Here is a 23,065-nt window from a genome sequence, read left to right as displayed (position 1 = left end):
GTACAACCATTACAGTCCGGGCGAGTTGATAAGGCTGTGTATAATGAAACTGCCAAATCTGCTGCGCGATATCGTACTAGACGGACGATGTAAGGACGATTTAGAATCGTTTAAACTACTGTTGCAGCAGTTAGAGTACGACATCGGTGAGTGGGAACAGGAAAAGGCACAGTTCACAGAAAGAGGCGATGTAGGACGAAACCGGAAAACGAGTCGTGGTCGCAGTAAAACGCGGCAGCGTACGGGCTCACGGGTAGGCGAGTAAGCAGACATTAATTACCAACCGTACAAAGGTTATTTTGGGGACAGAAACAAGTATGGCAGATAAACAAACAAATGGCGTCATAACCGCAACAGAGGAAAATACGATCACGGTATCCGGCCGAGCTCACCACGAAATAGCGGTGAAAAATACGGGCAGGCCCTGGCGAATAAGAATAGGGAAACTACTCCTGCTGACGTGGAAATCAGACTGGCTGATCCACGAAATAAACACCAGAAATGGTGGGAAAACAGTAGTTATGACCAGTGCAGATCGAGGGGGACGGTATTAGACCACACCCGATGACGGAAAGTTTCAAAGCACTCTACGTAGACCACGAAGATATTAGGGAAACGTTACTTCAGGAACAAATGGATAACAGGATTTCAGCCGTTAGTCCGGTGATTGCCATCTGAGTGAAACGGCGTATCACTGGACTGCGTAATCGACACGGGGAGTACGATCTCGATTGTTAGCGAGGCTGCATTCCGAAAATGCGGCGAGGCATGAGCTTGGCCGATGTTGCCGTTGCGGGGGACGAAGGTGAAAGGGGCAATATATGGTAAAAGTGTAGAAGCCAAGCGGCAGACTAGGATCATGTTAAAATGTCAGGGCAAGGAGTTCGAGGAAAACTTCTTCATTGTGCTCTTAATGAACACTGAAGTAATTTTAGGGGTAAACTTCATGAACGCTCACCAAGCAGCTGTAGACTTGGGTGGAGGTATCACGTCTCAAAACAGAGAGGGGAACCCCGTTAAATTGAAGTTCGGTAATTGGGTCATAAGGGACGAGTCTGAAGCCAGCTGTCTACAAATTCTCAGCTACCTGGAATTGCACCAGGAACCGCAGACCCTCGTAAACTGTATTAGCGTGTGAACTTGCCGATATCCACGCAAGGAAGGGACGGGGTTTTCAGAGAAATGATAGAAGAAAGCATGCACAGCGTTGGAGACACGCCAGAGGAGCCCATTTACGATTGCTAGAGGTTCTAAGTGTAGGTAGCCTGTTTATGTGTCTGTATGTTGGCCGGGCTATGTAGCGCTCTGCATTAATAACTCTGACAGCGCTGTGCGCTCTCTGTAAGAGACCCTGTGGCTGGTCGACTAGCAGCTGGAAGTTAACAGTCAGTGGTGATGGAAGTTGGAGGTGAACAGCCAGCAGTGATGGAAGTTGGGTGTGGTTAGTGAGCAGAGATGGAGGTTAGAGGTTAATAATTAACAGTGTTGGAGGTTTGCAGTATTAGCGCGAGCGGACTGTCTGAATGTACGAGGGCTATCCACAAAGTACATTACGTTTTGAAATTAAAAATAAATAAAGTGTTGGAAATTTTTTTATTATATACAGATGAAAGCCACACTTAAATACTACGTTTCTACATAGTTGCCATTTAAATTAAGGCACTTATCGTAGCGATGGACGAGCTTGGAAATTCCTTCGTCGTAAAATTCGGCCGCCTATGCCCTCAACCACGTAATGACTGTCTTTTGGGACAGAAAAGGTGTGATTTTTGTGGATTTCCTGGAAAGAGGCACTACAATAAACTCTCAAAGGTACTGCCCAACTCTGCACAACCTCAGAAGAGCAATACAAGGCGCAGGCGGCCGAATTTTACGACGGAGGAATTTCCAAGCTCGTCCATCGCTACGATAAGTGCCTTAATTTAAATGGCAGCTATGTAGAAAAGTAGTATTTAAGTGTGGCTTTCATCTGTATATAATAAAAAAAATTTCCAATACTTTATTTATTTTTAATTCCAAAACGTAATGTACTTTGTGGATAGACCTCGTATATCCGTCATTGAGATTTATTACTGATTATTATATAATTTTTGACCTGGTTGTCATATTCTTAGGGTAAATACATTTTTGGTCTGCAACAAATTCTCTTCTTTGCTAACCACATGCCTATCAGTAGTTAGAGCCTTCAGTAGTTAGAATCATTTATTTAGCTGGCAGTATTGGTTCTTGCGGCATTGCTGTAGTTCGTGTAATGAAGATTTTTGTGAGGTAAGTGACTTACGAAATGAATAGGTTAGTGTTAGGTTTCCTACTAATTCAGGGCCATTCTTTTGTATTAATTATTTGAATTCAGGTTATCATTTTTAGTCAGAGTGCGTTACGCTAGAATATTGTAGGTCAGTGTTGAAATGATAAAGAATAGCTAAGAGAAAGTAGGCTCACTATGTTAATTTCACTCACCATTTAAGAACATTGAGTAAGCATTCAGCAGTTTAAGTAAAATCACCTTCTCAGTTATTTCAGTCTAAGTAAGTAAAATCATTAGTAAGAAGTTTCTTAAGGAATCACGAAAGAATACTTTCGGACGCACTGGCTGCGATAAGAGGTTTTGAATACAAGTTCCAAGTACGGGAATACAAAAAGTTTTTTTCCAATCGAGCAGGACGTAGTGAGTTCCTACAACTCACCACTTTCAGTAGTACCGAAAAAGGATAAATCGGTGAGATTGGTGCTGGATTCTGGGCAAATCAAAACAATTATTAAAGCAGAAACAAACACACTGGAGAGCAGGGAAGAGTTATTGCAACGTTTCCATGGAGTGAAGGTATTAACCTCCATCGATCTGAGAGCCAGTTGCTGACAAATCGTGTTCCATCGAGAGTGTAGGCAGTATACCGCATTTTTGTGCTATGGGAACTGCTGCCAGTTGAAATGACTTCCGTTCCTACTGAATGTTTCGGTGGCAGCGTTCATACGAGGCCTGAACAGCGTTCTTCCTGAGGACCTACGTGACAGAATTATATTATACAGTGGAAATGAGCGTTTGGCGTCATTGGCCGGGAGGCCCCTTGCGGGGCAGGTCCGGCCGCCTTGGTGGAGGTCTTATTACATTCGACGCCACATTGGGAGACCTGCGGGCCGGATCGGGATTTAATGATGATGAGGACAACACAACATCCAATCCCTGAACGGAGAAAATCTCCGACCCAGCCGAGAATCGAACACGGGCCCGTAGAACGGCAATCCGTCACGCTGACCACTCAGCTACCAGGTGTACACACTATACATTGACGACATTATAATAGCAGAGAAATCCTGGGAAGAACACTCTGACGTGTTGAACCGTTTATTAGACGCTTTTGAACGAGCCGGTATAACGGTGAACCTTGAGAAATCGCAATGTGGGCCTAAGAGAATAAAGTTTCTAGATCACATAGTTTCGGTGGACGGGATACAACCCGACCCCGAGAGAATCAAAGCCATTGCTGAATTTCCAAGGCCAACAATGAAGAGGCAACTAAGAGGATTCTTACGCGTCGCAAATTTTTTCAAGAAATTTGTGAACTTATGCGTACTGGCCACACCACGTCTCTGCGCTCTGACAGGAAAGAATACGATTTGGTATTGGGATGCACAAGCACAGGGCGAATTGGAAAGGTTGAAGGAGGCATTAGTAAATGCACGTATTCTCGCATATCCAGCCTCGAGTCGCGATTTCTGTCTCATGACGGACAGACAGGTGAACGACATGAGGTTGTACGGTGCATTTAGCCGCCAGTTAAGTTCGAATACTAAAACTGTGTTTTTTTTTGTTTTTTTTTTTGGTGGGTCTTGTAATGCTTGATCAAATAAAAGGTTGTATGCTCGAGTGTAACTGACAGCCGCTTATTTTGGCCCCTTCCCACACCTTAAACTACCTGTTAAAACTACCAATTAAAATAATTAAATAAAATCAAAACTAATCTAATTTCATATGAAATTGTCTGAGCAACAGAACGCAGGGAACCTAATAAAGAATAATTTGAATTAGACGATCAACCAGCAATTATAACATTATAAACTGTTTCAAGGAGGTGACGCTAACAGTTCGTCGACCTGGAAGCCCATTTCTTCGCGAGCAGAGTGCTGTCGAGAGCAGAAAGAAGCTACTCGGTCACGTTACTCTAGTGCCTGGCAGTTGTCTGGGCGTTCAGTAAATTCAGATGCTTCTTTTACGGAAGGAACACGAAGGTATTTACCGACCATCGGGCACTACAATTTCTTATGTCTGCAAAGTTGGCACATTGCACGTTATCTCGCTGGGCTCTTTACCTACAAGAATACAACTTTACAATCGAGTATATACCAGGGCAAAAGAACCTGATTCCAGATGCTCTCTCTGGGGCACCGATAGGCCTAAGACACAGAGTAGACGGTCACCTGGGCAAAAACAATATCAGCATTTTGTACCTCAAAAGTGTCACCTTCGAAAACTTTGTGACAATGTCACTAAAGAATGTCGGCCGTGAACAAGACAAGGACTCCGTACTCAGAGAAGTGAAGGAAAAATGGAGGGACAGAAATCAAGCTGCCATTCGGCAATATTATAGGGTAGAAAACAGGAATCTTTTCCAGAAACAGAGCACAGATTATCCGCGATGGATAGTTGTAACACATGAGGAAATGATCAATAAACTAGTGTGGTACATCTACCTAAGGATGGACACTTCGGGGCACGAAAGAGCTTTCAGAAACTAGGCGAGGCGTACTATTTTAATAATATGCTGAAAAGAATACAGGGGGTGATCAGAGTGTGTAAGCCATGTCAAAGGACTAAGCCACACACCACATCTTTCATCGCTCCGATGTACCTGATAATTCCATACAGGTAGCAAGAAGTCAGTGCGGTGGACTTGTTCAGGCCAATAACTCGGACGAAGTCTGGCTACGCGTACGTTCTCTTAGCTCTGGAGCTAACATCATATTTTTTCTGCTTTACTCGGATGAGGAAAGCAACGGGGAAAACGGTGGCGGCGGCATTTGTAAACGATTTCGTGAGGGAGTTCGGGCCGGTCTTACGGGTAAACTCGGACAACGGGCCACATTCCGGTCTCAACATTCGCTGCAGGTGTTAAAGCGGACAAAAATGAAGACGATTTCATTGTTCCACCCATCGTCTAACCCCGGAGAACGCATCATGAAAGAGTTAGGGCGGCTGTGTAAGCTATACCGTTAGTGCAACCACAGTACGTGGGACGTGCATATAAAGGCATTCCAAGAAATTCTGAACGAGTTACCGAACACGTCAACGATGTTGCCACTGGTATTAGCATTGAAAAATAAGGAGCCTCCGAACCGAATCAAAAAAGTGTTACCATGGCCAAAGCAAAGACAACTGCTACACAAGCAGATCATAGACATAGCTTTGAAAAACTTCAAGTACGATCGACTTCTATATTGGACAAAAGGTGTGCGTTCGGTCACACAAGCTACCAAACAAGGGCAAGTGGACCTTACGTGTGTGCCGCATCCCTCAGCCCAACGCTATCGAAGTTCAGACCCTGCGGACAAAGAAATCGAGAGGGCTGCATCACGTGTCCAACGTGAAGCCCCTCATAGAATAGCAAACAGTGTCAATAAACAGTTTATGTAATATAGGTCAATAGCGTTACGTTGTATATTAAATATGACTCATAGATTTTGTGTCCTTAGCATGACGGTGTATAATGTCAACAAGGCAATGTAAGTCGTCTATGATAGAGTAAAAGGGTAAGAACAAGATTTACCAATGAGATTTAATTGTATAAGAAAAGATACTACATTTTGTGGAAAGAATTTCTGTTGCAGCAAATAAGTCTTCAACAGTCCGAAGAAGAATGAAGCAAGACGCCACATGAAGTGTGCCAAGGGCATGGAAAGGAAAAACAAAAGTAAGGAAGCCAGAGGAGTAAATCACCATATAAACTAAGGTTGTAGAATGTATGGTAGACATTGAAGAGTGTAATTGGGGTAATAGTAGTTCTGTGTTTGTATTTGTTATTGTAGCGTTGAGGTATTCTGTAATTATTTAATATACATGGTATAAATTATAGTACATGTTCTATGTATTACGTGTGAAAGTACGTTGAAATGAGTAGTCATGCATACAGAAAATGTGATGTCACCAGGGATGCTTTCTGCGTAGTTGGTCAAGATTGCCTGTGGGTGTTACATATATGTGTAAAAGAATGTGGAATTCGAGGCCTGAATGGCACGAGAGTATGAAGATATGAGTGGGTTCTTTTCATACACGATATTCTTGCTTCCTAAGTAGTGTTGATAGGATACATAAAGCATCGATAAACGACTCGTGGAATTAAAGTTCAATTTATTTCTTATTTACCATTAAGAAAAAATACTTTAAGTTTTGTAAAAAGAAATTCCTGTTATAAGGCTATTGAGCGAATGATTAAGTAATTAGTGATTGAGTATTTGCTTACGTAATAGTCGTCTGAATTACGAGCCATGGTAAATATAACTTGAAAGTTAACATCCAAAAGGCACAATATGAAGAATCATTGAGAAGAGGTAAATGTTAGAAAATTATTATGGTAGGTGGTACTGAGAACAGTGGTCCCCTGAGCACAGATTCCCATCAAGAAGCAGCTTGCAGCTAGAGAAAGTGGAGGCTGCAGGCGAAGGCTGTTAGTGGTTGATGATGGGGCGAGCGGGCCGCATCTGGAGTTCCCGGATTGACGAACGCTGTCAGCAGCAGCTGGAGGGGATAACGTAGGCCCTCGCCACCACTCAGCGTAATCGGCGGCCACTCCAGGCGGTCGAGAGCATCACGAGCAGCACAGAGGTGAGAGGTAGCGACACACCTGCCGAGCACACAAACTGACAAGCGACACCCCCCACCCCCCCCCCCAACACTGAGGGAGTTGCGCAGAAACATCAAATGTTCACCGGTAGTCCGTACAGACGACTTGTAAGGCGCCGCACTGCCAGATTTGCAGCCGTTGCCACACGCAAAATTGATGACTGCAGCACCCACAAGAGGCGAGCTTGGCTTACCCTAGGTCAGGCGTTGCGATGCGGCAGGATGGCTGAGAGAAGAAGGACAGGTGCACGCAAGGGGCGTGGCACCACCTGTGACGTGTCAGTAACACCACCACACCCACAATGTCTGCAGTACCGAATCAAGAGACATGTCAGACTCACCACTAGAGTCGGGCATGGTGAGACTGCAAGAGGGAGAAAGAAGGATGACACTACCGAGGGTGTGACGTCATGAGTAGTGACTGTCAGTGCAACGCTTGCTGATAAGGCCACACCGCTGTGAGATATCATCCAGGTGGGTCCAGGTACTCATGACACGGCAAGAGGCGATGACGCGATGACAGCTGGGGTGAGTTCATCCTGCCCCGGAGGTCGACATTCACCTGAAGCGGAAACGTCGTGGCTGTAAACACGAGGCAGGGCAGGTCCTGTTGACCTGTTGCCAAATAGTAAGGGAGAGGTCAAAGGCAAGGTGTAGATCTGCGTGACAGAGGGACAGTCTACAGTCCCTAAAACCTCCACAACAAGTCCCTCCCCCCTCCTCCCCCTCACACCTAGTACCCAACACGGATGTGTTACGAATGCCTCAAGCCCAATAGTGAAGTGTATAAAAGTGCTCGAAGGTGCCACATATTTAACAAAGGTAGAGCGAGTGTTTCTTTTACAGTGGAACTGATTTTATACACATATTATCTTTATGTAATTTTTCAGAAATGTACGTATGTTAATGACAGAGGCTGGTTACTTAAAATCTGTGATTTTTGCAGCGAAAAGGAAATTCTACTTCCAAACTGATATTTAGTTTCCTAACTAAAAAAATATAGACCAGTGTTAAAGAAAAGACTTTACCACATTAATCCGAAGTTCAGTAATGAAAGGTAAAAGCATTTTAACGACATTATATGAAAATCTCAGAAATTTCAATCATATTTGTTTGCCAATTTGAAAAAAAGGAAAATATGTATGAAGTGCTAAAATAGGCTTGGGAATGTTGTATTAACTGAGCTTCGTTAAGTTTATCATGTAATTTGCATAAAATTTTGAAGTTTAAAGATTTTTTATGTTTTTCTCTGTCTTGCAAATTATTTCAAAGGAGGACTCACGAAAAGATATTAAAGCAGGCACTGGCGGAAGTAAATCTGTGAGGACGGGGCGTGAGTCGTGCTTGGGTAGCTCAGATGGTAGAGCACTTGCCCGCGAAAGAAAATGTCCCGAATTCGATTGTCGGTCCGGCACACAGTTTTAGTCTACTAGGAAGTTTCATACCAGCGCAAACTCCGCTGCAGAGTGAGAATCTCATTCTGAAAACATCCCCCAGGCAGTGGCTGAGCCATGTCTCCGCAATATCCTATCTTCCAGGAGTGCTAGTTCTGCAAGGTTCGCAGGAGAGCTTCTGTGCAGTTTGGAAAGTAGGAGACGAGATACTGGTTGAAGTAAAGCTGTGAGGACAGGGCGTGAATCGTGCTTGAGTAGCTCAGATGATGGAGCACTTCCCCGCAAAAGGCAAAGGTCCTGAGTTCGAGTCTCTGTCAGGCGCACAGTTTTAATCTGCCAGGAAGTTTCATATCAGCACTCACTCCGCTGCAGAGTGAAAATCTCGTTCTACATACTGATCGTTTTTATTGAGAAACTAATATTATTTCTTCATTAAATCCAAGTGTTTGATATGGTGGACCAATAATTCATGAACCAAATTTTCCTGAAGATGTTACAATTTTTGACCCTATGCAAGATTTAGAAATTACTGTAACCAATGACAATGATAATTTGATTGACTTTAATGGTGATAATGTAATAGCTGTCGTAGAAATAACTAAATAATATTTTTCCTTAACAAATCATGAACAAAATTGAGAGTTGTCAGTTTTACTCATTTCCTGTAATTGAGAAAGGTAATAATAATTTAAATGTAGCAAAAAAGGATACAGAAATTAATACAAATATTGGTCATGGATGGTTACGTCTTAACCAGGCAAAATTATACATGATCTTCAATATTACTGGAGTTGATGGTACAGATTATCCAACATATGACGGAAAATCCAATAAAAAATTAATCGATAATTACGTGGCAATTTTTTTTAATTTTATAACTATGAAGAAAGGATTTTATATTTTACCGAGATATGAACATCCTTCTATTTCTTCATCAGTTCTGTAGAATTTGACTTCGTCTGTTACTGGTAAGTATGGAAGGTCATATTCTTAATAATGGAAAAATGAAGATGAAGGAAAGGGAAGTATTTTATACTCTGGGAATACTTGACGGATTTTTAAAGATTATAAGGAAACTGTTTTGGATGCTGATTTGATTATAATTTCTTTTGGAGTTCAAGTGCTGCAGATGTTATTGTACGATGATATGAATTCAACCAAGCTGGAATTGAAATAAAAGACACCCTTCCAAAAGAAGGTAAAATTGTTGTAGAATATGTGGAAACTCGTCTACCAATTGTTAGAGACGAACCGAATTCTCAACCCGGACGATGAGACAATATACTGAAAATCCGAATTTTCCAATATCTTTTTATGAATTTCGAACTGTAGATGTTGCAGGATTAAGTGGTAATAACATTTTTGAGTTACGTATTACAAATTTCTGTAATCCTACAGAATTTGATATGCCATATTACGTGTTTCTTACATTTCAGACAAGTCGTAAAATTCTTACTTGACTCTTCATTATTCGATCACTGTAAGTTACAGAATATATACCTGAAGGATGGAAGAAAAGGAATTTTCGCAGAGGAAACGTGGAATATTAATCCTCCAAATAGTTTTCTGAAAGCTTACGATGCATTTGTTGATTTTAAACGAGTTACACTACTTAAAGCAGATACTGATATTGTAAGGCGTATGCTTCGCCGGCGATGGGCGAGGCATGACAGAATCTCTGACCAGAGAGTAGTTTATTGTTAGTTGTCGCTTGTCGCGAGTCTGCGCTAGTCTGCGCGAGTCGACGGTAGTAGTCAGTCTGTGCTAGTCTTCAGTAGTAAGCTGTAGTATGCTGTGGTCGGCGCGTGCCCGCGCGTGTCGGCAGTCTGTTCTGGTCGGGACTCTGCAGGATGAGTATTGTTGTTGAAGGTAAAGAAGCAGCCTTGCGCATATTTAATAATGTAAGTTAATTGTCATTTAATTTGTTCCAAAAAAAAAATGCCCCAATAATAATTTTCACAATATAAAGTTACTTTTTTAAAGAAAAGCATTCATTTCAATTTAAAGAGTATTTCCAATGCATGATCATTTTTTATTCAGAATACAGGGCCGAATGTCAGCGCTGCTGTCCTTATAAAATTTACCAGATATTATTATTTCTGTTAGGAGGTTGCATTTCGTTCATGGTTCATTATTTAATTAATATTATTGTGTGGGTTTATGGTCAATTTCGATTTATCAATTTTTTTGCGGGGAGTTTGCACTTGGTTCCATTTCAAATTTTTTATTTAACATATTTTATCTGGGGAGGTTACACTTGGCGACATCCGGCCAGGATCGTATTTCTTCGTGAATCTTCTGAGAAGTAGTCATATATCTGCTCTGATTTATTTAAACGTTGTTTGCATCTGGCGCAACGCATTTACTAATTTGTCACTCTTTCTTTCACAGATCATCGGCAATTTGTTGCTCTTTCTTGTAATTGTGTTCGTTGCATTTTTGCATTGTCCTTGTTTCATTGGTGCTTAATTTTGATTTGTGAAAAATGCCGCGAAAAACTGTTAACAGCACATCGCGATGTGTAATGAGTGAAATAGCCGACTCGAATAATTTGACCGATAGTATTTGCGACACTCAGTGTAATGATGATAATCCCCTAATTGTAGACAATCAGTGCGTACCGACCACTAATACTGATTTTGATCCTAGTGATAAGCAAATAAATTCAATTATGTCGTCTGTTAATTTAACGACAATGGATGACGTGGGATGTTCTGTTACAATGGACGTAGCCTAGTTTGACACACCCGGTTTGCAAAATTTACGTAATGAACAGACAATTATTTCTAACGAAAATGAACAATGTACTCAAAGTACGACAGATTTATTTGATTCCGATTTAGTGACCAACAGTGCACTTTCGATTGGCAAACCTTTTCAAGAACCACAGGATATCTAAATGGATACACAAAACGTGACAATTGCAGGTACGCCATTAAACAGCACAAAGAATACAGTTGCTAATTTTGACATGGATCGAGTCATAGCATTAATGATACAACTTAACGAGAATCTCAGACAAGAATTTAATGAAAATTTCAAACAACTTAATGAAAATTCCAAACAACAGAATGAAAGACAAGACAACAATCACAAACAACTTAGTGAACAGAACAAACAACTTAATGAAAAACAAGACAACCTTAATGAAAAACTAGACAACAGTTCCAAACAGCTCAATGAAAAATTAGACAACAATTCCAGACAGCTTAGTGAACAGATTACAGCCGTTTCCACGCAATGTCAGGATACTAAAGAACAATTACGTGAGGAAACTGAGGCTTGTGCTAGGAAAAGTAGTGAAGAAATTAGATCTGTTGCTCAAGAATTAAGGAATACGCAAACAGCTGCAACAGAATCACTTAGAGACGAAATTAGTGCAGTCGGTAAACAATGCTCTGAAAATACAACACAGTTACGCGAGGAGTTTAAATTAATGTCAGCAGAACTTTCACGCACACTGGATGCAAAAGTAGATGCGAAATTCGACCAACAGAACAGTCAAATTGACGAACGCTTTAATCACCACCTACAGAACAATGAAACGCGTTACCGTAAATTCCTACAGGAACAAAATAAAGTAAAACGACAAGTCATGGAAACAATTACCGCACAGAGACAGGAAGATAAACGTAAATTGTTTACGAAAGCAAAACCGTACGTAGTCAATAATATTGCTGCAGTATCAGATGAAATTAATACTATCAAACAGTTGAACACCGAATTGCGCGATGAAATTTCCGATCTTAAATCAAAAACAGATACACACACAGTAGACTTTCAGACAGTGACCGACAGACTCGAACAATTGGAACTAACACAGGATTCCGATGTCATCAAAGCTGACGTTAAAAAATTGAACGAAACCACGCATAAAATACAAAAACAAATTAATGCTTCTGACACTAAAAACAATGATCAGGTAAAAATACTGACTGAAAAATATGATGAATTGGCCAGTCGTATTGACGTTATTGAAAGTAATAATGACAGCAAATCAGACGATACTTCACCGATTTCGTTTAATCAAACACCTGAATTCCAAAATTTACAGCAGACGATCAGTGAGATAGATTCGTCTAATAATACATTACGTAGAAAATTGTCAACTTTACAGCAAGAGGTAACAGAGATGAAAAATGTTTCAGTGTTTAATACATCACAGCAGACGCCACTTTGCGAACATTTGTCAGACTCACACAGCCAATATAATTTAGGTAATTTACAGGGAGAACGTAAGTTAGATTCCAAACAGTCACAGACAAACAAATTCTCACACAAACCTGAACGTGTTCTCAAATTCAGAGACGATAACGTTGGTTATAAGCAAATTTTATCCGTAAGAAAATCTAAGGAATTTAATAATGACAGAGCACAGGTACACGCATTGAAGTGGATACGTCGATTTATTTTTGTACTTTCACCAGCATTACCTATAATGCAGAAACTACAATTAGCATGGATACAGCAATTTGTTTTTGAATTTTCACCGCCATTGCCTGTAACGCAAAAACTAAAATTTATTTGCAGCGCGTAATTGACCTCAGGGGATTCATTACGCTTTAATGAATACGTGCCGTAGCGTGCACAGGACCCCGAGCCGTAGTACTGCTGTTTCATCTTTAGTTTTCTGCACTGCTGCCTTCTCTTCTACTATCCTTTATATCTATCAAAACAGCTCTTCAACTACTGTTCTATCTAGGATTAAGAATGAGTAAAGAAAACCTGATAAGACAAGTTTTACCGAAAGCGACAATTTTTCATTAGACGCTCCAGGAACGACAACCACCAGAACTTTAATAACAGGCAAAATTTTTAATCATCAGTATGTGTAAAAAAAATTATCAGCAACAGGAACCACATTTTAGTAATAATAGACGTTTTTCACCGCAACAGCATGAAAGCCAGCCGGTTAGCATACCTAACCAACAATGTAACGTACAACGTCAACCAAGCTTTAATGTTTCGCCACGTGCACGTATAGTCTCAGCTCCAACAAATAGTAACGCACAGCAACAAGGAAATAAGTACGTACAGAAAACACACTACTTCAATTCCTATCGCAATGCACCGTACAGAAATGACTATCATAACTGACGTAAAAATAATGAGCACAATTTTCAGCGTACATTTAATAACAGTCGATCTTATCAGCAGCAAGAACATCAGCAACAACATATTATCATGAATGAACCAGACAGTAGGTGTCATCCAGAACGTAAGACGTCAGGAAGAAATAACAGAACAGTACAAAGAGTGGAAATGCCACAGTATCCTCCTGAAAATAATAACGCGTCAGGTAGAATTTGGCTAGATACAGTACAGGTTGCATATTCCAGTAACGCAAGCAATACTTTTGACACGCAGAATCTTGTTCACGAGAATGTTATTGGAAACATGCTTTGTTGAATGCACCACTTTTATCGCACCCAGATCTTACTAGAAACTTTTCCATTGCCACCGACAATTCTAACACCGCTTTAGGCGTACACATTTTTCAGGAAGTTCAAGAAGATGGCACTACAGTAATTAAAAACATAGCCTTTGCGAGTCGCATTCTGTCACCTGCTGAACGAAACTATTCTGTTACAGAACTTGAAACATTATGTGGTGTCTGGGCTTTTACCGGATTTAGGCATTTTCTTTATGGAAGACACACTACAGTTTACACAGATCATAGAGCGATATAATTTTTACTTTCGGCTAAATTTACACACGACAGATTAAGTAGATGGAAACTTTATTTACAGGAATTTAATTTTACAATTGTTCACGTTCCCGGCACACAAAATATTGTAGCAGATGCACTATCCCGTTCTCTCAGCAACAATCAGCAAGACATCGCAACCAACTTCTGCAAAGCAAATTTCAGAGTCATGTACATTCAACAAGTTGCATTTGAAAATTTCATTTCGTCGTCATTACAAGACATAGCACAAGAGCAGAGTAAAGACAACGCGTGGAAAGAAATTAAACACCTTTGGCAAGATAGGAATAATGTTACCATTAGAAACCATTACACTGTACGCAATGACATTCTGTTTCGCCGCTCTCATCCTGACAGCAACAATTGGTTATTATGCATTCCTGACGAACTTGTTAACAAATTAATCTGGTATACTAATTTAAGTTACGCACATTAGGGAGCCAGAAAATGTTTTCTTATACTGAGACAGAAGTGTTATTTTGCCAACATGGAGAAACGTATACGACGTGTTTTAGCCTCATGTAAAATCTGCCAGAAAGCTAAATCAGACACGACTTCACATATTCCTCCATTACATCCCATTGCACCTGTTAAATTGAGACATATGGCCGCTGTAGACATTTTTGGTCTGATTCCCAGAACTAATAGAGGTTTTTGCTACATCTTTGTCGCTGTTGAACTCACTTCAAAATTTGTTACCTTCACTCCGTTACGCAAAGCTACTGCTAAAACTGTTTCGAAAGCATTTGTAAAACATTTTCTATTTCATGTAGGGCATGTGTTGAAAGTAATTTCCGACAATGGATCACAGTTTCGATCTGCTATATGGACACGTACGTTACGAGCTAGAAACATTTCTCCGATCTATATAGCCAGGTACCATGCTTCTTCGAACCCTTGTGAACGATTAATGAAAGAAATTGGTAAACTGTGTAGAATTTACTGCCATAAAAAACATATTGATTGGGGCACACACATACTCTCATTCCAAGATGTATTTAATTCCATACCGAATGAATCTACTATGCTATCTCCGTCTGTTATACTGAAAAATGTTGAACCACCTAACAAAATTAAAGAATTAGTAACATTTCTTACATCTCGTCGACTACGACACCATGAAATAATTGACATTGCGCTGAACAACATCAAACGTGCCGCAGAGCGCCGGAGAAGACAGCAAAAACAGGTTTGTATACGCCGTGACTTTCACATTGGACAGAATGGTATTAGTACGTACACACTATTTATCCAATAGAGGAAAAGGTAGGTGTAGTAAATTTGAACTTCTATACGCAGGTCCATATCGGATTCGCAGTATTCCTCACCCCAATGTAGTACACGTCGAAACTTTGAGAACCAGAAAAACCATAGGCAACTACCACATATCCAACATCAAACCTTTTATTGAATGAAGATACTTTATGATTTATCACACTGTAATGCGATTTCCTAATTTTTTTATGACGGCTTATGCAATTATATTTATGTGACTACTTACTGATAATTATCGCATTTTTTCTTGGCAAGTGCCCGGCAAGGTAAGGTTAGCAGGTCGCTCTTCTTGTCGCTACACATCAGACCGTGCATATTTTTCCAGAAGAACTTACACATTTTTTGACCGCTTATGGAATTATATTTATGTGACTACTTACTGATGATTGTCGTATTTTTTCTTAGCAAGTGCCCGGCAAGGTAAGGTTAGCAGGTCGCTTTTGTTGTCGTTACACATCAGACTGTGCATATTTTTCATTTTTTATGTATGTATGATTGTTTTCCTGTTTTGTTTGTATGCACTATGAAATATTTAAGATATTACAAACACCAGTTGACTTTAACATTTTGCCTTATGATAGCTAAAAATCGTGACTACTTTACTTTTTTTTTTTTCTTTTTTTGCTGCTACATTGTGATACACTGTCTACATTTTTGCTTCTGAACACTGTCGATGTTTTTGAGATATTACGTTTTCTGTCATGCTATGCTGTATGCTCAATTATGTTACTATAAACCAGTTTTTATCTTATGGGTATATGAATTAAATGCAAGACATTAATCTTTGTTCATCATTTTCAGAAAGAAATAACGTGTAAACGAAATAAATTAAGCAGAAATGGGAATTTCACCTTCGGAATGAATGAAAGAGGATGCAATACCTCGTGATGAAGAGTAAATGGATCAGAATTAACAAGCATTAACAAGAATATACTATACACATCGTATGATAGCAGTCTTAACTAATTTTTTTCTTTCAGAATACGAGGCGATTGATGCAGGCTGTCAGACAGAACTACACATCTTAGTTTTAGTGATGAAATATGCTAGAAATAAGGAATAGTTGTATAATGAATAATGAAGTGACTTTTTTGCAGATGATGATGAATGGTGATGAATAATGATGAAGAATATGCTACTATGGATAATGAAGTTTTTCTTTACAGGTGATGATAATAAGGAGTTATGGTGATATGGTTGCTGTTAGTTAAGAGATGCTATGTAGTTATTTAAGTATTTGTTGCAGTTCGTTTTGACAGTATGTCTTACATCGCATGGTATGATAACTGAAGGTTTTGGAAAGGACAGCTAGAGAACATATATATTTTTATACACATTTCACTACCTGTTAATTCTAAGTTCACTACTTTTCAGCATATTATGCGTTTCTTCTTTCAGTTTCATAATCCATTTTCTATAATTTGCAGGAGAAATTATTCATGAAATTAATGTGCTATAAGCAGTTGTTTATTAAATCTATGTCGTTTATGAATGTGATCACATATACTCTACTTGTTTCATAACCTTGCTACAGCTGACTCATGACGAATGACATTACACATCTTCATTTGCAGCAATAACTCAAAAGCAAACAAAGGAATTACCAGTCCCAAATAATGCTATTAGTTTAAGAGAGTTCTGAGTAATACTGATCAGCTCTGAATAGTATGTCACTTCAGTAATGACTTCTGAATAACACATACAAAAAAAATGCTTTGTAACTGGCCAATGAATGCCACTGTTTATTGTAATAAGATGACCTATGATGCCAATGATTACTAATTAGACTAATTATGTATAAATGCTATGCCAATAATTAACTCATTTTGAATACTAACTTCTGATAAATGCAAAAAAAAAAAATGCTTTGTAACTGGCCAATGAATGCCACTGATTATTGTAATAAGATGACCTATGATGCCAATGATTACTATAATTAGATTAATTATGTATAAATGCTACGCCAATAATTAAGTCAATTTGAATACTAACTTCTGAAAAATGCAAAAAAAAAAAAATGCTTTATAGCTGGCCAATGAATGCCACTGATTATTGTAATAAGATGACCTATGATGCCAATGATTACTATAATTAAGTGAATTGTGTTAATACTATGCCATTCATTAGCTTCTGTTTTGAATGATGATGCTTTGTAGCTGGCCAATGAATGCCACTGATTACTGTAATAAGAAGACCTATGCTGCCAATGATTACTATAATTAAGTGAATTATGTTAATACTATGCCATTCATTAGCTTCTGTTTTGAATGATGACTTCTGATGGTTTGTAACTGGGCAATGAGTGCCAATAATAACTATATTGAGATAATTTATGAACATTATTCTGTAATACTACATACATGGTACAGAAATGTTCAGTAACTGGGCGATGAGTGCCACCAATTACTCAAATCAGTTGTTAGACTAGTGTAATTCTCAATGAAGACTACTATGTGACTTAATGTCCTTCACCTTCTGACCTAATTACCAGAAATTACTGCAATATCCGGTTGTCCTGTCTATCCTCATGATCATGGAGCACTATATTTGGTTTTTGCACTAATTCTACGTTGGTCTACTTTACATGAACATGGTGTTGGCAAGACATGCTGTCCACCACCTTGAGCGATGGAGATATTATTATGGACCCACTGTTTGGTGTACCTAGTGTACTACCAAAATGATAGCATGGAATATTATTACGACATTTCAGTGTCTTTGCTACACTGATTAATACTTCAAGGAAAAGAGCTTCAGATTGTCTCACTTGGTGTTGTGCTTCGGTAGAAAGATATGGACTTTCAGTGCAGCTGCGTGCAAACTAAAGTACTACAACCATGACGCAATCTTTCCCATTCCTTTCCTAATTCTTGTAAAATGATAAAGGCATATACAGTGCGTGTGCACTTCATTTCATTTGTTAACAAGATCAGTTGTCCTAAAAATACTAAAGACTTCTATAGTGCATTTGCACTTTATTTCACTCCTTGATATGTTTATTTGTTGTAAAAAAATGCTAGAGAGTTCTAGAGTGCGTGTGCACTTTATGCCATTTGTACTCATTACGTATACATTTTTTTTGTGATTCCCAGATATGTTTTGTACTACAGTGCGTGTGACTTTCGTCATTTTGTTAACATGATTTGTATTCATTGCATTTTGTGATTTGCTGATATGTTCTGAACTACAGTGCGTCTGCACTTTATGCCATTTGTTAATATGATTTGTACTCATTACGTATACATTTTGTGATTCCCAGATACGTTCTGTATTACAGTGCGTGTGCACTTTCGTCATTTTGTTAACATGATTTGTATTCATTGTATATACATTTTGTGATTTGCTGATATATTCTGAACTACAGTGCGTGTGCACTTTACGTCATTTCATTTGTACTCATTGTGTATACATTTTGTCATTGCTTGTTATGTCTGTACTCAGTGCATGTGCACTATATTTTATTTCATGTTCTGCACCTATATATATGTATATATTCTGTGATCGTAAAGTTAATTAATTATGAAAAATTTGTTGCTCATGGCAAGTCCAATTGACTCACCATCTCTGCCAAATTTTTGCCCCCCCCCTCCCCCCAGTGGAGGGTTATGTAAGGCGTATCCTTCGTCGGCGATGGACGAGGCATGTCAGAATCTCTGACCAGAGAGTAGTTTATTGTTAGTTGTCGCTTGTCGTGATTCTGCGCTAGTCTGCGCGAGTCGACAGTAGTAGTCAGTCTGTGCTGGTCTTCAGTAGTAAGCTGTGGTCGGCGCGTGCCCGCGCGTGTCGGCAGTCTGCTCTGGTCGGGACTCTGCAGGATAAGTATAGTTGCAGAAGGTAAAGAAGCAGCCTTGCGCATATCTAATAATGTATGTTAATTGTCATTTAATTTGTTCCAAAAAAAAATGCCCCAATAATAATTTTCACAATATAAAGTAACTTTTTTAAAGAAAAGCATTCATTTCAATTTAAAGATTATTTCCAATGCATGATCATTCCTTCCAAGAATCAAATATATATATATATACGCCAGCATTGCACGAAGCTGTGTCGAAAAATTTCTACATAAGAGCAGATATATTTGCAGTTTTTATTGAGGTAAGAATTTTTGCTTTTTTGTTCAGAATACAGGGCCAAAGGTCAGCGCTGCTGTCCTTGTAAGATTACCAGATATTATTATTTCTGTTAGGAGGTTGCATTTCGTTCATGGTTCATTATTTAATTAATATTATTGTGTGGGTTTATGGTCAATTTAGATTTATCAATTTTTTTTCGGGGAGTTTGCACTTGGTTCCATTTCAAAATTTTTATTTAACATATTTTCTGTGGGGAGGTTACAATATAACTCTGTATAATGTCATAACGACATATCTATCTGTGCGGTTATCATGACTCGTAGAAAACTATTGTTATAATTCGGAAGATAACGTTGAAACTATGTGCAAATTTAAATGATAAAATTTTACATGACACACTTGAGTACATAGTAATGTATGGTAATATGAATTTGAAATTCAACACACAGCACAGAATTTTAATTCAGAATTTTTACAGATTATGATTGCATTTTTAATTTTTAAAAAAGTTGAACAGTTGTTACATGAATTAGCAGTTTTCTCAGCTTGAGTGGTGCTGGAAGATAAAAACCAACTGCCAGGTCGAGGCCAAGGCTGAGGAGATAAGATATTAGCTCCTGCCTCTACAGTGACAGGTGACAGACTGAGCACAGCAGGAGTTCTGTCTGCGGCACTTTATTAAACCGCATCTTCCTGTTTGCTATGTCTCTCTCATACGAACCTACCTCTTACTCACGTGTCATTTCTTTACTGAATAACAGATGGCTCTGATGTAAGTTCCATTGACTTCAATATGTGAACATACTTCATTTAAAACGTTAATTATTCTTTTTTAATACTGGTTTCTGTGTTTTCATTGACATTTAAGTGTTGTTTACAATTCGTCTCTTCAAATAAATGTTGTTGTTGTTGTTGTTGTGGTCTTCAGTCCTGAGACTGGTTTGATGCAGCTCTCCATGCTACTCTATCCTGTGCAAGCTTTTTCATCTCCCAGTACCTACTGCAACCTACAGCCTTCTGAATCTGCTTAGTGTATTCATCTCTTGGTCTCCCTCTACGATTTTTACCCTCCACACTGCCCCCCAATACTAAATTGGTGATCCCTTGATGCCTCAGAACATGTCCTACCAACCGATCCCTTCTTCTGGTCAAGTTGTGCCACAAACTTCTCTTCTCCCCAATCCTATTCAATACTTCCTCATTAGTTATGTGATCTACCCATCTAATCTTCAGCATTCTTCTGTAGCACCACATTTCGAAAGCTTCTATTCTCTTCTTGTCCAAACTATTTATCGTCCATGTTTCACTTCCATACCTGGCTACACTCCATACGAATACTTTCAGAAATGACTTCCTGACACTTAAATCGATACTCGATGTTAACAAATTTCTCTTCTTCAGAAACGCTTTCCTTGCCATTGCCAGCCTACATTTTATATCCTCTCTACTCCAAACATCATCAGCTATTTTGCTCCCCAAATAGCAAAACTCCTTTACTACTTTAAGTGCCTCATTTCCTAATCTAATTCCCTCAGCATCACCCGACTTGATTAGACTACATTCCATTATCCTTGTTTTGCTTTTGTTGATGTTCATCTTATATCCTCCTTTGAAGACACTGTCCATTCCATTCAACTGCTCTTCCAAGTCCTTTGCTGTCTCTGACAGAATTACAATGTCATCGGCGAACCTCAAAGTTTTTATTTCTTCTCCATGAATTTTAATACCTACTCCGAATTTTTCTTTTGTTTCCTTTACTGCTTGCTCAATATACAGATTGAACAACATCGGGGAGAGGCTACAACCCCGTCTTACTCCCTTCCCAACCACTGCTTCCCTTTCATGTCCCTCGACTCTTATAACTGCCATCTAGTTTCTGCACAAATTGTAAATAGCCTTTCGCTCCCTGTATTTTACCCCTGCCACCTTCAGAATTTGAAAGACAGTATTCCAGTCAACATTGTCAAAAGCTTTCTCTAAGTCTACAAATGCTAGAAACGTAGGTTTGCCTTTTCTTAATCTTTCTTCTAAGATAAGTCGTAAGGTTAGTATTGCTTCACGTGTTCCAACATTTCTACGGAATCCAAACTGATCTTCCCCGAGGTCCGCTTCTATCAGTTTTTCCATTCGTCTGTAAAGAATTCGCATTAGTATTTTGCAGCTGTGACTTATTAAACTGATAGTTCAGTAATTTTCACATCTGTTAACACCTGCTTTCTTTGGGACTGGAATTATTATATTCTTCTTGACGTCTGAGGGTATTTCGCCTGTCTCATACATCTTGCTCACCAGATGGTAGAGTTTTGTCATGACTGGCTCTCCCAAGGCCATCAGCAGTTCTAATGGAATGTTGTCTATTCCCGGGGCCTTGTTTCGACTCAGGTCTTTCAGTGCTCTGTCAAACTCTTCACGCAGTATCTTATCTCCCATTTCGTCTTCATCTACATCCTTTTACATTTCCATAATATTGTCCTCAAGTACATCGCCCTTGTATAAACCCTCTATATACTCCTTCCACCTTTCTGCCTTCCCTTCTTTGCTTAGAACTGGGTTGCCAACTGAGCTCTTAATATTCATACAAGTGGTTCTCTTCTCTCCAAGGGTCTCTTTAATTTTCCTGTAGGCAGTATCTATCTTACCCCTAGTGAGACAAGCCTCTACATCCTTACATTTGTCCTCTAGCCATCCCTGCTTAGCCATTTTGCACTTCCTGTCGATCTCATTTTTGAGACGTTTGTACTCCTTTTTGCCTGCTTCATTTACTGCATTTTTATATTTTCTCCTTTCATCAATTAAATTCAATATTTCTTCTGTTACCCAAGGATTTCTATTAGCCCTCGTCTTTTTACCTACTTGATCGTCTGCTGCCTTCACTACTTCATCCCTCAGAGCTACCCATTCTTCTTCTACTGTATTTCTTTCCCCCATTCCTGTCAATTGTTCCCTTATGCTCTCCCTGAAACTCTGTACAACGTCTGGTTCTTTCAGTTTATCCAGGTCCCATCTCCTTAAATTCCCACCTTTTTGCAGTTTCTTCAGTTTCAATCTGCAGTTCATAACCAATAGATTGTGGTCAGAATCCACATCTGCCCCTGGAAATGTCTTACAATTTAAAACCTGGTTCCTAAATCTCTGTCTTACCATAATATAATCTATCTGATACCTACTAGTATCTCCAGGATTCTTCCAGGTATACAACCTTCTTTTATGATTCTTGAACCAAGTGTTAGCTATGATTAAGTTATGCTCTGTGCAAAATTCTACAACGCGGCTTCCTCTTTCATTTCTTCCCCCCAATCCATATTCACCTACTATGTTTCCTTCTCTCCCTTTTCCTACTGACGAATTCCAGTCACCCATGACTATTAAATTTTCGTCTCCCTTCACTACCTGAACAATTTCTTTTATCTCGTCATACGTTTCATCAATTTCTTCATCATCTGCAGAGCTAGTTGGCATATAAACTTGTATTACTGTAGTAGGCATGGGCTTTGTGTCTATCTTGGCCACAATAATGCATTCACTATGCTGTTTGTAGTAGCTTACCCGCACTCCTATTTTTTTATTCATTATTAAACCTACTCCTGCATTACCCCAATTTGATTTTGTATTTATAACCCTGTATTCACCTGACCAAAAGTCTTGTTCCTCCTGCCACCGAACTTCACTAATTCCCACTACATCTAACTTTAACCTATCCATTTCCCATTTTAAATTTTCTAACCTACCTGCCCGATTAAGGGATCTGACATTCCACGCTCCGATCCGTAGAACGCCA

The sequence above is a fragment of the Schistocerca americana genome, chromosome 7, assembly GCF_021461395.2.
Source record: "Schistocerca americana isolate TAMUIC-IGC-003095 chromosome 7, iqSchAmer2.1, whole genome shotgun sequence".
In the NCBI taxonomy this organism is placed as follows: Eukaryota; Metazoa; Arthropoda; class Insecta; order Orthoptera; family Acrididae; genus Schistocerca; species Schistocerca americana.
Note: the sequence above shows the minus strand (reverse complement) of the source record.